Consider the following 14,373-nt stretch of genomic DNA (forward strand, 5'->3'; position numbering starts at 1 on the left):
TCCCGAGCTTGCTAAAGGGGACTGGCCTAGGATGTAACATATTGCACCACAAATCTGTTGGAGAGTAAGGCAAACAAATGTCAAGTTCAGGCTACTTTCACACTTGCGGCAGAGTGATCCGGCAAGCAGTTCCGTCGCCGGAACTGCCTGCCGGGTCCGTCAAAACGTATGCCAACTGATGGCATTTGTATGACTGATCAGGATCCTGATCTGTCTTACAAATGCATTGAAATGCCAGATCTGTCTTTCCGGTGTCACCTGGAAATATGGATCCAGTATTTATTTTATTTTTTTCCGACAGATCCGGCACTAATACATTCCTATGGAAAAAAATGTTGGATCCGGCGTTTCAGGCAAGTGTTCAGTTTTTTTTGGGCCGGAGATATAACCGTAGCATGCTGCAGTATTATCTCCATCCTGATCAGTCAAAAAGACTGAACTGAAGACATCCTGAACTGATTGCTCTCCATTCAGAATGCATGGGGATAAAACTGATCAGTTCTTTTCTGATATTGAGCCCCTAGGATGGAACTCTGTGCCGGAAAAGAAAAACGCTAGTGTGAAAGTACCCTTATGCCATCAATTGGATTAGTAAGGCCTTTTTCACACAAACAATACGGATTATGTCCGGGTCTGTTCAGGAAAAAAACCTGATGGTTTTGCCCGCAAGTTCAGTCAGTTTTGTCTCCAATTGCGTTCAGTGTTTTTCCTGCGTGGTTCAATCAGTTTTTGATGTGTTGTGTGTTTTTTTTTTTTTTTTTCCCTTCTTCAAGAGCATGGAAAAAAAACTGAAGAATTACTGACTACATCACCTAGCAACCATCAGTAAAAAACATATTGCATTTAGATGCCTTCTGTTTTCACATTCACTGTTACAGATCCAGAGCTGCGTGCAAAACACAGAATACAGCACATGCTGCAATTTTTCCTGAACGCAAAAATGATGGGTGAAAAACATGTGCGCAGATACATGGAAATGAATGAATCGGGATAGTCTGGGTGCTATGCATTTGCTTCACGCATTGCACCCTGGCTGAAAACTTGCTCATGTGAAAGAAGCCTAAATCTGCCCTGATATACTCCAGAATTAATAAAAAAAAAATAATTTAATGTGGATATTGGTTTGTAAACAGTTCTCTATTATAAGGGGCTGCAAAAAATATTGATTGGTGCATTACACAGGCCCATGCAAAGTGAGGAAGAATGATCGCCACTGCAGTCGTTTCTTCCTCATTCAGTTCTATTATCAGCAGCACATTCCCTGATTACACAGACACGTGCTGACGACAACTGGACATATTTTATCATAGCCTCGTTCTGCTATTTCTTCACAGCCTTAGGCCTCATGCACACAGCCCTGTTCCGCGGCCGAGAGCGGTCCGTGGTAACACGGCCTGGATTCCTGTTGTGAGCAGGAGCGCACGGCGTCTTTGGTTGCTATGCCGCCGCTGCACTACAGTAATACTCCTAGCAACCAATGACACCGTGCGCTCCTGCTCTCAACAGGAATCCAGGCCGTGTTACCACGGACCACTCTCGGCCGTGTGCATGAGGCCTTAGTCAATAGAGGACGTTGTGGTTTCTGTTATGAATGGATGCCACAGCCTTCATGTGACCTTATACCAACTGGCGTCAAGGTAAAAATCCTTTTAGGTAAGGGAAAGTTCATCGTTATTTTTCTGTGCTGATCCGTCAGAAGACATAAAAATAAAGAAAAAAACGGATCCTGTGCGTCATTTTGAGTCATTTCTGTCTGAGACGTTTTTTGTTTTGCTTTTTGACAGAAAAAAGTACTGCATGCAGGACTTTTTTTTTCCGTCTAAAAAAAAACCAAACAGATCTCAGACGGAAATGGCTCAAACAGATGCCATATGTGCATAAGGCTACATGCACATGACCGTTGTTTTGGTCCACATCCGAGCCGCAGTATTTGCGGCTTGGATGCGGACCCATTCACTTCAATGGGGCCGCAAAAGATGCGGACAGCACTCCGTACTGTCCGCATCCGTTGCGCCGTAAAAAAATATATACCCTGTCCCAGATGAGAATAGGCAGTTATATTAATGGCTGTACGTGCCGTTCCGCAAATGTCATATAACTGTTCCAAATGTTCCTAATAATACCTCCTAATAGGCCACATTACAAAAGTATATGTCCAGTGTATAAATAGAATAGTATTTCGTACACTGAGAAATACTTTCCTCATAAAGCATGCACTGTCTACAGGAATAGTGCCATGTAATGTCCGTATGAACACTTATACTAGAAGAAGCTCTCCCAAAGAGAAAAAAAAAGTTTCAAGTATGTGGTTTGTACAGGATAATGGAGGAATGTACTTGTTGCAGGAGATGCTGGAAGTGGATGCTTTATCCGAAGTTGATTCGCATAAGCGGGAGCTCCGCACAGTATTAGAATGTATTGGCTCCGATGAGCCTAAGGGCTCTTTCACACTTGCGTTCTTTTCTTCCGGCATAGAGTTCCGTCGTCGGGGCTCTATGCCGGAAGAATCCTGATCAGGATTATCCTAATGCATTCTGAATGGAGAGAAATCAGTTCAGGATGCATCAGGATGTCTTCAGTTCCGGTACGGAACGTTTGTTGGCCGGAGAAAATACCGCAGCATGCTGCGCTTTTTGCTCCGGCCAAAAATCCGGAACACTTGCCGCAAGGCCGGATCCGGAATTAATGCCCATTGGAAGGCATTGATCCGGATCCGGCCTTAAGCTAACGTCGTTTCGGCGCATTGCCGGAGCCGACCATTAGCTTTTTCAGAGTGGTTACCATGGCTGCCGGGACGCTAAAGTCCTGACAGCCATGGTAAGTGTAGTGGGGAGGCGGGGGAGCAGTGTACTTACCGTCCGTGCGGCTCCCCGGGCGCTCCAGAGTGACGTCAGGGCGCCCCAAGCGCATGGATAAACGTGATCCATGTGATCACGTCATCCATGCGCATGGGGCGCTCTGACGTCATTCTGGAGCGCCCCGGGAGCCGCACGGACTGTAAGTATACTGTTCCCCCGCTCCCCACTACTACTATGGCAACCAGGACTTTAATAGCGTCCTGGGTGCCATAGTAACACTGAAAGCATTTGAAGACGGTTCCGTCTTCAAATGCTTTCCGTACACTTGCGTTTTTCCGGATCCGGCAGGCACCTCCGGCAACGGAAGTGCATGCCGGATCCAACAACGCAAGTGTGAAAGAGGCCTTAGTTATTACTTTGCAAAGTCTTGCGAGACTTCGTGTAATAACTTTGTGAATTATTACTGTGAAAAACCTTGATTACGTCGAACTTGGGTTGGTTCCAAGTGGTACTTGAAACCGAACCAGAGTTTGGTACCAAGGATTTTACAGTAATAATTCACATAGTTATTACACAAAGTCTTGTGAGACTTCGCAAAGTAATAACTTAGGCTCATCTGAGCCAATACATTCTAATACTGTACCGAGCTCCCGCTCAGTACAGTATTCAACAAAGTTTTATGCGAATAGACTTTGGATGAAGCTTCTGACGTCGATTGGCTCATCCCTAGTCCAAATGTCTGTCTACGATCTTATGCAGGAGCCGTGGCTAGTTTTATCTATTGCCAGTGAAGGGTAATGCAATTGTGTGTATTTAAGTAATTTATTGAATGTACCTTGAGAAATGATGATTGATAGAGGGTCAAAGGAGAAAAGCCTCATCATCCAGCTCTGGTGTATGGCATGTCTGAGCAAAGCAGGAAAAGACTAAGGGCCCCGAATGTGCGCTCACAGGAGGAGTTACAAGATGAATGACATAATGAAGTACAACCACAGATAACTTACGTAAAGACAAATATAACAATGGCCACCAGATGTCAGCAAAGTACACTAAGGTATGGTGGATAACAGGAATACAATTATTATGGTTTCTAATGATAGCCATAGCTGGGACAGCACACGTACATTTATTGAAGGTGTGTCAATACGCCTATTATATAGGAAGGGGCATGACAGGCACAGACATTACACAAGCAATCTCATGCTCAAGCTCCCTAGTAGCACTAAATAAAAAAAGGAACAAAAAAGTTCACATTTTCAACAATATAAAAATGCGTATATAAAAGTTCAGGAAAAAAAACATCCCATTTAGCAAATAATCTACAGCACCTATAAATAATGCACCAGATAGTTATACCATACAAATGAAACCTTAATTATTACTTTCAATAAAAAATATGTTCCAATATAAAAAAATAAAAAGGATAAAATAGAGATTCGACATCCAGGAGAATACAGTAAGATGTATACCATTGAACTTATGGTTTCAATGGCTTACAACGCTCAATAGTGATATACAGTGAGGAACAGAAGTATTTGAACACCCTGTGATTTTGCAAGTTCTCCCACTTAGAAATCATGGAGGAGTCTGAAATTCACATTATAGATGCATCCCACTCAGAGACAGAATAAAAAAAAGAATTTGTCTTGCACTGCTGAACCTGAGAAAATCAGTGTTAATATTTGGTACAGAGCCTTTGTTTGCCATCACAGAGGTCAAACATTTCCTGTAGTTCTTGACCAGGATTGCACACACTGCTACAGGGATTTTGGCCCACTCCCTCCACACAGATCTCCTCTAGATCTATATTAGAAAGACCAAGCACTCCGTTTTTTCTTTGCTGAACAGAACTTCTTTATTCGTCATCCATTTGCTTGAATTAATATCTCTAGATCTGTCAGTTTCGGGCTGTCGCTGAGTTTCAGCTCCTCCAAAGATGTTCTATTGGATTTAGGTCTGGAGACTGGCTAGGCCACTCCAGAACCTTGATATGCTTCTTACGGAGCCACTCCTTGGTTATCCTGGCTGTGTGCTTCAGGTCGTTGTCATGGTGGAAGACCAGCCACGACCCATCTTCAATGCTCATCTGAGGGAAGGAGGTTGTTGCTCAAAATCTCACAATAAATGGCCCCATTCATCCTCTCCTAAATATAGTGCAGTCGTCCTGTCCCCTTCGCAGAAAAGCACCCCAAAGCATAATGTTACCCACCCCCATGCTTCACAGTAGGGATGGTGGTTTTGGGATGCAACTCATTCTTCTTTTTTCCTCTAAACACGAGTGAAGTTTAGACCAAAAAGTTCTACTTTGGTCTCATCTGACCACATGACTTTCCCCCATGTCTCCTCTGGATCATCAGATGGTCTTTGGCAACCTTCAGATGGGCCTGGACATGTGATGACTTGAGCAGGGAACCCTTCGTGCAATGCATGATTTGTAACCATGACGGCGTAGTGTTCTACCGGACCGTGACCTTTGAAACTGTGGTCCCCAGCTCTCTTCATGTCATTGACCAGCTCCTCCCTTGTAGTTCTGAGCTGATTCCTCACCTTTCTTATCATCAGTGAACCCCACCGAGATGAGATCTTGCATGGCGCCCCAGTACGAGGGAGACTGACAGTCGTCTTTAGCCTCTTCCATTTTCTAACAATTGCTCCCAACAGTTGATCTATTTTCGCCAAGCTGCTTGGCAATTGCCAGTATCCTTTCAGCCTTGTGGAGGTCCACAATTTTGTCTCTGGTGTCTTTTGACAGCTCTTTGGTCTTGCCCATGGTAGTAGTTGACTTCTGACTGACTGTGGGGTGGACAGGTATCTTTAAAGAGCTCAGACAGTTGCTACTAAGTTAGATTAATGAGTGGAGTAGAGGTGGACTTTTAAAGGCACAGTAACAGGTCTTTGAGAGCCAGAATTCTTGCTGTTTCTCAGGTGTTCAAATACTTATGTTCAGCAGTGCAAGACAAATAAATTCTTTTAAAAAATCATACGATGTGATTTCCTGATTATTATTTTTTAAATGCACCTACAATGTGAATTTCAGACCCCTCCATGATTTTTAAGTAGGAGAACTTGCAAAATTGCAGGGGTGTCCATATATATAAGTAATAGGCAGGGAGTTTCTAATGATTATATATTTAACAGTTCATACCTCTCCTGTCCTTATACTATAAACCAGTGATAAGCAGGATGTTTCTAGTGGTGATAATCACTTCTCACCTCTATTGTGTTCTCTCCTGCCAGCTTATACTATAACCTGTGATAATCAGGGTGTTCTAGTGGTGATAAATAATCAGTTCTCACCTCTCATGTTTTTTCGTGTCCCTTATACTATAACCAGTGATATCAGGGTGTTTCAAATAGTGAAAGATAATCAGTTCTAACCTCTCTTGTCCTTATACTATAACCAGTGATAAGCAGGGTGTTCTAGTGGTGATAGGTAATCAATTCTCACCTCTCTGTGTTTTCTCCTGGCCTTATACTATAATCAGTGATAAGCAGGTTGTTCTCATGGTAATAGATAATGTGTTCTCTCCTGCCTTTATACTAAAACCTGTGATAATCAGGGTGTTCTTAGTAGTGATAGAAAATCAGTTCTCACCTCTCATATGTTTTCTGTCCCTTATACTATAACCAGTGAAAGCAGGATGTTTCTAGTGGTGATAATCAGTTCTCACCTACCTTGTGTTCTCCCCTGCCATTATACTATAAACCTGTGATAAGCAGGAGTGTGTCTAGTGGTGATAGTAATCAGTTGTCACCTCATGTGTTTTTCTCTGTCCCTTATACTATAACCAGTGATAAGCAGGGTGTTCTAATAGTGATAGATGATCAGTTCTCACCTCTCTTGTCTTATACTATACCAGTGATAAGCAAGGAGTTCTAGTGGAGATAGGTAATCAATTCTCACCTCTCCTGCCTTATACTATAATCAGTGATAAGCAGGTTGTTCTACTGGTGATAGATATCAGATCTCACCAATCCTGTGTTTCTGTCCTTTATACTTGGTATCTTCAGGCCTTAGTTATAATGCCTGAAATGTGCTTCACATGCTCAGTAGTGAAGGCCAGAGGAAGAAGTTGACTACTGGCATGCCTGTAGTCATCTCAGAACTGCTAGACAGAACAGGAAGACAGCATTTAAAGGGGTTGTCCAGGAATAAATAACTTTTCACATGAGCCTGCCTCCGCTATGGAAAGAATCATACTTACCTACTCCCCACTGCTCTGGTCCTACATGCAGACTCCTGTGTGTCCACCTTTTGGTCCGTGCGTGTTTAATTTGTCCCCGGCACAGGCAGGATCATCTGCTCTGCTGCAGCCAATTAACTGTCCTTCAGTGGGTGATGTGTCCCTTGTGGACCCGTCATTGGCTGCAGTGGAACAGATGATCCTACTGGAGAGGAAGTAAACAAGCCGCGGACCGGAAGATAGACACGCAGGAAACAGTGAGCAGGACCAGAGCTGTGGATAGAAGGTAAGTATGAATCTCCATGGCGGAGGCAGGCTGCGGGCCCCTGTGGAAAGTTATTAGCAGCTACACTTATTACATGTTTCGTTTATTTCCATTTTGACCTTTAAACGATTCTCTGCATTTCCAGGACATATAGAGCTTTTCTAACTTTTTCTGAATACAACTTCATAGATTTCTTACAAATCTTAGGTGTATAACAGTGTTTTTTCCGTTATTAAATGTACAGTGCATTACATAATTTACTTACAGGAATTTAGAACATTTCAGATATTGTATTCCAATAAATATGGTTAAGTTCTTTATAAGTAGCCTGATTACTTACATCATGGGGAGAAAAAGCCTGATGTCACTATTTTACTATAGGAAATCGGTTATTACTAAATTATTGGCCATTTAGAAAGTATTCGAAGTCAGAACGACTAATCAGCAGGGGTAGTAGAAGGGGCATTACTAGGGTCTTAAAACATCAGGAAGGTATATTTAGGGCACATCCACACAGCTTTTCTGTCTGGAACCTCAGATGAAAAATCAGCGTTGGGGAGCTGATCTGAGGTCTGATTGGGGGGTTTGAGCTGCGGTCTTTGGGGGGGCCGAACTGGGGTCTAATTAACATTGGGGGTCTGAATACACCACGTAGAGCATTTAGTGGATCTGGCTGCTGTCGGTGGAGAACATTGACTGCACACAGACGTGAATCACTCAATCACACGCAAATAGGCCCTTTCTTTCACATGAACGTGAAAAACACCTGTGGAAGCCTATGAGCATATTCATATGGCCGTTTTTTTAATGGCCATCCAAAAATAATTTTTAACGTGGGGTATCACGTTTTTAACGTGTTTCAGAAAGCATCAGTTAAAAACAATGGCCATTAAAACTATCCTTTTTTAACGGACAGTTTTTTTATTTATTACAATCCTATGAATGTTACTCTTGGGTACGGGCCACATGGGGGATTTTTCACTGCACAATTCTTGCTGTGGTTTTTGACACCTTACTGCTGTATTTGCCTTGTGAAATGTGTGAAATCTGTGGTGGAATCTGCAGAATAAGGCCTCTTGCACACAAACGTATTTTCATTCCGTTTCGGGTTTTTTTTGCGGACCGTATACGGAACCATTCATTTCACCGGGTCCGCCAAAAAAAAAAACGGAAAGGTACTCTGCGTGCATTCCGTTTCCATATATCCGTTCCGCTAATAGATAGAACTTGTCCTATTATTGTTTGCATTACGGACAAGGATAGTACTGTCTATTAGGGACCAGCTGTTCCGTTCCGCAAAATACAGAATGCACGCGATGTCATCCGTATTTTTTTGCAGATCCGTTTTTTTGCGGACCACAAAATACATACGGTTGTGTGCAAGAGGCATAAAGGACATGCTGCAGATTTAAATCCACACTGGTGGAGTTTCACGCTGTAGGATTTTCTGCAGCATCGTGGATGTGATTTCTTAAACAGTCAGCGTATGTTCACACATTTCATTTCATTTGATAGAGAATGGTGTAACTAGCACATTTCTAAATCACTTCATTTAAAAACCTAATTTGCAGTCCACTGCCTGTTGTCAGGCAAGATCCGTCCCTGGTAACAGATGGCAGAGAGGAAGTGGGACGTGTCAGAGCCTAGCTGAGATCCTGAGTCTGATAAAATCATTACTTCTACGCTGCTTCTGAACATCAAAGGGGCGTCCTGCTTTTCTGTACGTGCGATCTCTTCCTCCTAATCTGTTCTATGAGCTTCGGAGTAAAAAAAAAACATAGTGGGAAATAAGGCAAAGGACATCACAGCAGCACAGTGCTGGCAGAAGGGAAACTCCCTTGCTTTTGAGTGAAATGCATCTAGCTGTGCAGCTGAAACAAGGATTAAAATGGCTGAAACAGACTTTTAGAGAAGACCAAACATAACTGTTCATTCCAGTTATGATTTTGACAAAGAAGTACCACCGTATAAAAACCTTTTTTGAAATCTCGGGTACGCTTTAAAAATTTCATCCACATGCTATAAAACGCAGCGTTTTTGCTGCGGCGAGCCCACAGCATATCCATCCAACTGTCGTACTGTAACAATATTTATTGGATACGGTTACTAGATTTCAAGAGAAGGGTCAATAATCCAGTAAATTATTCTGATTGCCAGAGTTGGAGTCGGGAAGATTTTTTTCCCCCTAAAACCCTATTTACATGAGTGAAGTTCACATCCGTTAGCTGTCCGTGTGTAGATCAGACAGCACCTGGACTGACCTATTGCCACATTATGGACCAATTCACATGTCCAATTCTCAATTGAAAATCTGGTCCGATTCATGTGCAAGACTCAATCAGCTGCTAAGAGACACCGAAAAAAGTGATGTGAAAAACAAATGACATAGTGATGCCATACAGATGGAAAAACAGACAAACCAAACAGTCAGAGACAGTACTGGGTGACTTTCAGGCTCTGGCTACATGGCAAACTTGACCACGACACTTGCCGATCCACAAAGACTCCACGTCTACCTCCTTACACTGACGCATACTAAAAAGTGAATAGAGGTGCAATCAACCTTTCTGGACTTCTTGTGACTGTATGGTGTCTCGGTGAATTCCCTCACTTTCACTCAGGTCTGCGATGTCACATAGTGAAAAGTGAGATCTTACCAAACATTGCGGTTGATAAATTAGGGACAAATAGACCCCCGCTCCGGAAATGCCCCAACTGGGCAGGAATGACCATAAGGTATTGCACAAGTCCCAGTCCATTTTTTGGCTTGGGACAGACCGAATTTGGACGTACTCTCTCTGACTATTGAAGGGGTTTTCCGATGACATATTTTCTGGATAGTCTATCAGTATCTGATTGATGCAGGTCTGACCACATGGGACCCCCGCCGATCAGCTCGTCTGAGAATGCACTGGCGCTCACAGTAGCACTCGCGGCCATCTCTTAGCTTACCAAACACAGCGCTGTACATTGTATAGCAGCTGTACTTGGCATTGCAGCTCAGCCCTTATTTACTTAAATGGGGCTGAGCTGCCTCTAGGCCACGTGACCGATGAAAGTGACATCACTGCCCTAGGCAAAACTGAGAGAAGGCTGCGGCGCTACTGCGAGCACCGTTGCCTTCTCAGACAGCTCATCGGTGGGGATTCCAGGTGTCGGACCCCCATCGATCAGATGCTGATGATAGGTCATCAGTAAAAAACCCTCAGAAAACCTTCTTAAGGACACCCTGCAAATTCACGACTGTTGGCAACACAGCCACAGAGTGTCACGGCCAAGATCGCCATGCAGCCATAGCCTTAGAATACTTGAGGAAACCGGCTTCAACCTCATTTTTTTTACCACCCAGATCAGCTTTGCAGGATGACATGCTGAACTGGATGGACATAAGTGCTTTTTTAGCCTTTCATTTTAAAAAAACGCAAGAAAAACTTTACATATCTGGTATCACCGTAATCGTACTGACCTGTAGAATGAAAGAAACAGTTCAGATTTATTGTATAGGTAAACAAAACCCATAAAACTGTTGCGGAATTTAGTTTATTTTCCAATTTCACCCCATTGCAATATTAAGTGGTGGAATTAGAAAGTGCAACTTGTCCTACAAAAACCAAGCCCTCATACAGCTATGTGAACGGAAAAATAAAAAAGTCATGGCCCCAGAAAGACAGGGAGTGAAAAACATAAATGCAAAAACCTCCAGGGCTGAAAGAGTTAGGCCCCTTTCACACGGGCGAGTATTCCGTGTGGGTGCGATGCGTGAGGTGAACACATTGCACCCGCACTGAATCCGGACCCATTCACTTCAATGGGGCTGTTCATATGAGCAATGTTTTTCATACATCACTTGTGCGTTGCGTGAAAATCGCAGCTTGTTCCATATTCTGTGTTTTTCATGCAACGCAGGCCCCATAGAAATGAATGGGGTGAAAATTGCAAGCATCCGCAAGCAAGTGATTATAGGGATAAAAGCAACCCCGGACCCCATTAAAGTCTATTCACTGTATTATTTTCCCTTATAACATGGTTATAAAGGAAAATAATAGCAATCTTAATACAGTATGCTTAGTAAAATGTGGATTGAGGGGTTAAAAAATTAAAAAAATGAACTCACCTCATCCGCTTGAAAGCGCAGCCGGCATTCTCTTCTTGCTTCTTCTTTTAGGACCTGCGAAAGGACCTTTGATGATGTAATCGCGCTCAGGTGACGTCAGCGCAGGTCCTGCTGAATGAAGATAGAATCATTACGTCATCAAACATCCTTTTGCAGGTCCTGAAAGAGGAAGAAAGAAGACGATGCCGGCTGCGCGATCAAGTGGAGGAGGTGAGTAAATTTAATGTAATTTTTTTAACCCCTCAAGCCACATTTTAGTAAGTATTCTGTATTAAGAATGCTATTATTTTCCCTAATAACCACGTGAGAAGGGAAAATAATAAAATGAACAGAACACCTAACCCGAACTTCAGTGAAGTAGTTCGGGTCTGGGGACCACATTCATTTTTTTTTCACGCGCGTGCAAAACACATTGCACACGCGTGGAAAAAACTGAACATTGGAACGCAATCGCAGACAAAACTGACTGCAATTGTGTGACTACTCGCGCGGTTTTCCCGCAACGCACACGCGATGCATCCAGAGCAAATCCGGAACGCCCATGTGAAAGAGGCCTAAGGGCGCCTTCACAGGCCGCAGATTTTGTTGCAGAAAGTTCCATTCATTTGAATCGGCCGGCAAGCACGTAAATATCTGCAAGACCCATGCCGCGTGTAAAAGCACCAGGGCTCATGCACACAAACGTTTTTTGCGTTCCGTATACGGGCGATATTTTGATTCTGTATACGGACCCATTCATTTTAAGGCCCCCTGCACACGATCAGGATTGCGTGCGGATTTTCTGCGCGGATTTGCGTGCGGAAAATCCGCACCGTAGGTCATGTCCATTGTATTCTATGAGAATTTGAAATTCTCAATGCACACGATGCGGATTTTTTCCGCGCGGATTTTGACCTGCGGTGCGGATTTTAAAATCCGCGACATGTCAATTAATTTTTTTTTTCCTGACCGGATTTTCTTCATTCACTTAGGCCTCATGCACACGACCGTTGTGTGCATCCGCGGCCGTTGTTCCGTTTTCCTTTTTTTTCATGGAGCCATTGACTTTCAATGGGTCCGTGGAAAAATCGGAAAATGCACCGTTTGGCTTCCGTGTCCATGATCCGTTTTTCCAGTCCGTGAAAAAAATATGACCTGTCCTATTTTTTTCACGGACAACGGTTCACGGACCCATTCAAGTCAATGGGTCCGTGAAAAATCACGGATGCACACAAGATAGTCATCCGCGTCCGTGATCCGTGTCCGTTTTTCCTATCATTTTCAATGCAAACTTGACTTAGTTTTTTTTTTCACTTTTCATGTCCGTGGATCCTCCAAAAATCAAGGAAGACCAACGGAAGAAAAAACGGTCACAGATCACAGAACAACGGAAATCCGTTTTGCAGACCGCAAAAAAAAAACGGTCGTGTGCATGAGGCCTTAGTGAAATCCGCATGCGGAAAATCCGCACCGAATCCGCACGCAAATCCGTATGCAAATCCGCACCAATTAATGCGGATTGACCGCACAGATTTGCCTGCGAACACCTGCGGATTTCAGTGCGGATTCTCCGCACATGAATCCTGAACGTGTGCATGTACCCCAATGGGTCCGCAAAAGATGCGGACAGCACTCTGTGTGCTGTCTGCATCCGTTGCTCCGTTCCGTGGCCCCGCAAAAATTATGAGGCATGTCTTATTCTTGTCCGTTTTGCGGACAAGAATAGGCATCTCTAGCCATCTTAGACACGGAGGTGTGAAAGACGCCTAAAAGTAGCCTGTAATTCCAGCCTATACACTACCCACAGACAGATCACAGTGCTCAGCCCGAGTTCACACATGCCGGAACTTGCACATGCGGATTTAACAATGCAATGAGCCGCCCGGCGAAGCTTCCCAGACACTAGAAGGCTTCTTACGTAAACTACGTACGCTTATCACGTACCTTACGCAAGACTGATCACATGCTCCAGAGTTTATTCACATGAGCGCAAGGATATCCTGTGGAAATAAAAGTTCCGGCTTTGTGTGTAGGCAGAGACTTGTTGCACGATTGTTCTTCATTTAGCGGAGAATTGTGTATCCGTGCGCTGCTCCCTCCGTTCTGCGCCCACATCCGGGTTCACCCCGACCAGGTACGTGCTGCATTATTACTATAGCCGGGCAGTATTTTGCGGAGGGGCCGTCGTTATGACGCTTCTCTGTACCTCGTGTTGTGTGCCTCTTAACCCTTTAGCTGCCTCTTCCTGCCCTTTCTCTGTAACTCATCCCCTCCCAGTGTTTTTGCTGTAGTTTCCATAGGGTGAAATAGTCCAGGGTAGATTTGTGTCACCAGATGCGGCTTTTGTGCGATTTTTTTTTTTCCTGTTAGTAAGATTAAGCTTCCTTTTGTTTCCTGTAGAAGTCGATAGAAATGTCACTTCACCAGCCCGTGCGATTTATTATTATTTTTTCGGACACGGCCGTCTAGTTGATAAATTGATGGGCACTGCTATGGTAACGGGTTACGTTTTGGCATAAAAAGGGCCTATTCAGGATGCCAACATGCATTATGTGAGATTTTTCAGGGACAGGATCCCAAATAATCTTGTCATTTTTCCTTGACTAAAAAAATGACTTAATGCTGCTGTATGGGCTTGCATGGGTTAAAACCCAGACTTTTCTTCGCTGAAGATAAGCGGCGCCATACGCGTCTCACGGCCAAGATCATTGTAAATACACATGCCTGTGTGAAGGGGGCCATTGACATAAGAAGCTGTCATTTTGCTGACCGCCGCCTTCCCCGACTCCAGGGCCCCTGGTATCTTTGGTTTTGCTTATCTCTTTGCTTCCCTGAACTCACAGACATAAGATTCAAGGGAGTTTCCAGAATTAAAAAAAACCACGGCTGCTTTCTTCCAGAAACAGCGCCACCCCTGTCCATGGATTGTGTGTGGTACTGCAGCTCAGCTCTGTTGGGGTCCATTGGATGGAGCTGCATTACCGTGCACAACCTCTGGACAGAGGTTTTTTGAAGAAAGCAGCCATGGTTTCC

General features: G+C 43.8%; 1 protein-coding gene across 2 annotated transcripts in view; it reads left to right on the top strand.

Moving 5' to 3' along the window:
- The first annotated feature begins 13,333 nt into the window (after positions 1–13,333).
- The window catches only part of ADAM17 (ADAM metallopeptidase domain 17), an 86,928-nt gene continuing 85,888 nt past the window's right edge, over positions 13,334–14,373 (top strand). For both annotated transcript variants that reach the window (XM_040427487.1, XM_040427488.1), the window contains exon 1: positions 13,334–13,474. The gene's annotated coding sequence lies outside the window, so the exon portion shown is untranslated. The remainder of the gene's footprint in view (positions 13,475–14,373) is intronic.

This window comes from Bufo bufo, chromosome 4 (genome assembly GCF_905171765.1).
Source record: "Bufo bufo chromosome 4, aBufBuf1.1, whole genome shotgun sequence".
NCBI classification, from domain to species: Eukaryota; Metazoa; Chordata; class Amphibia; order Anura; family Bufonidae; genus Bufo; species Bufo bufo.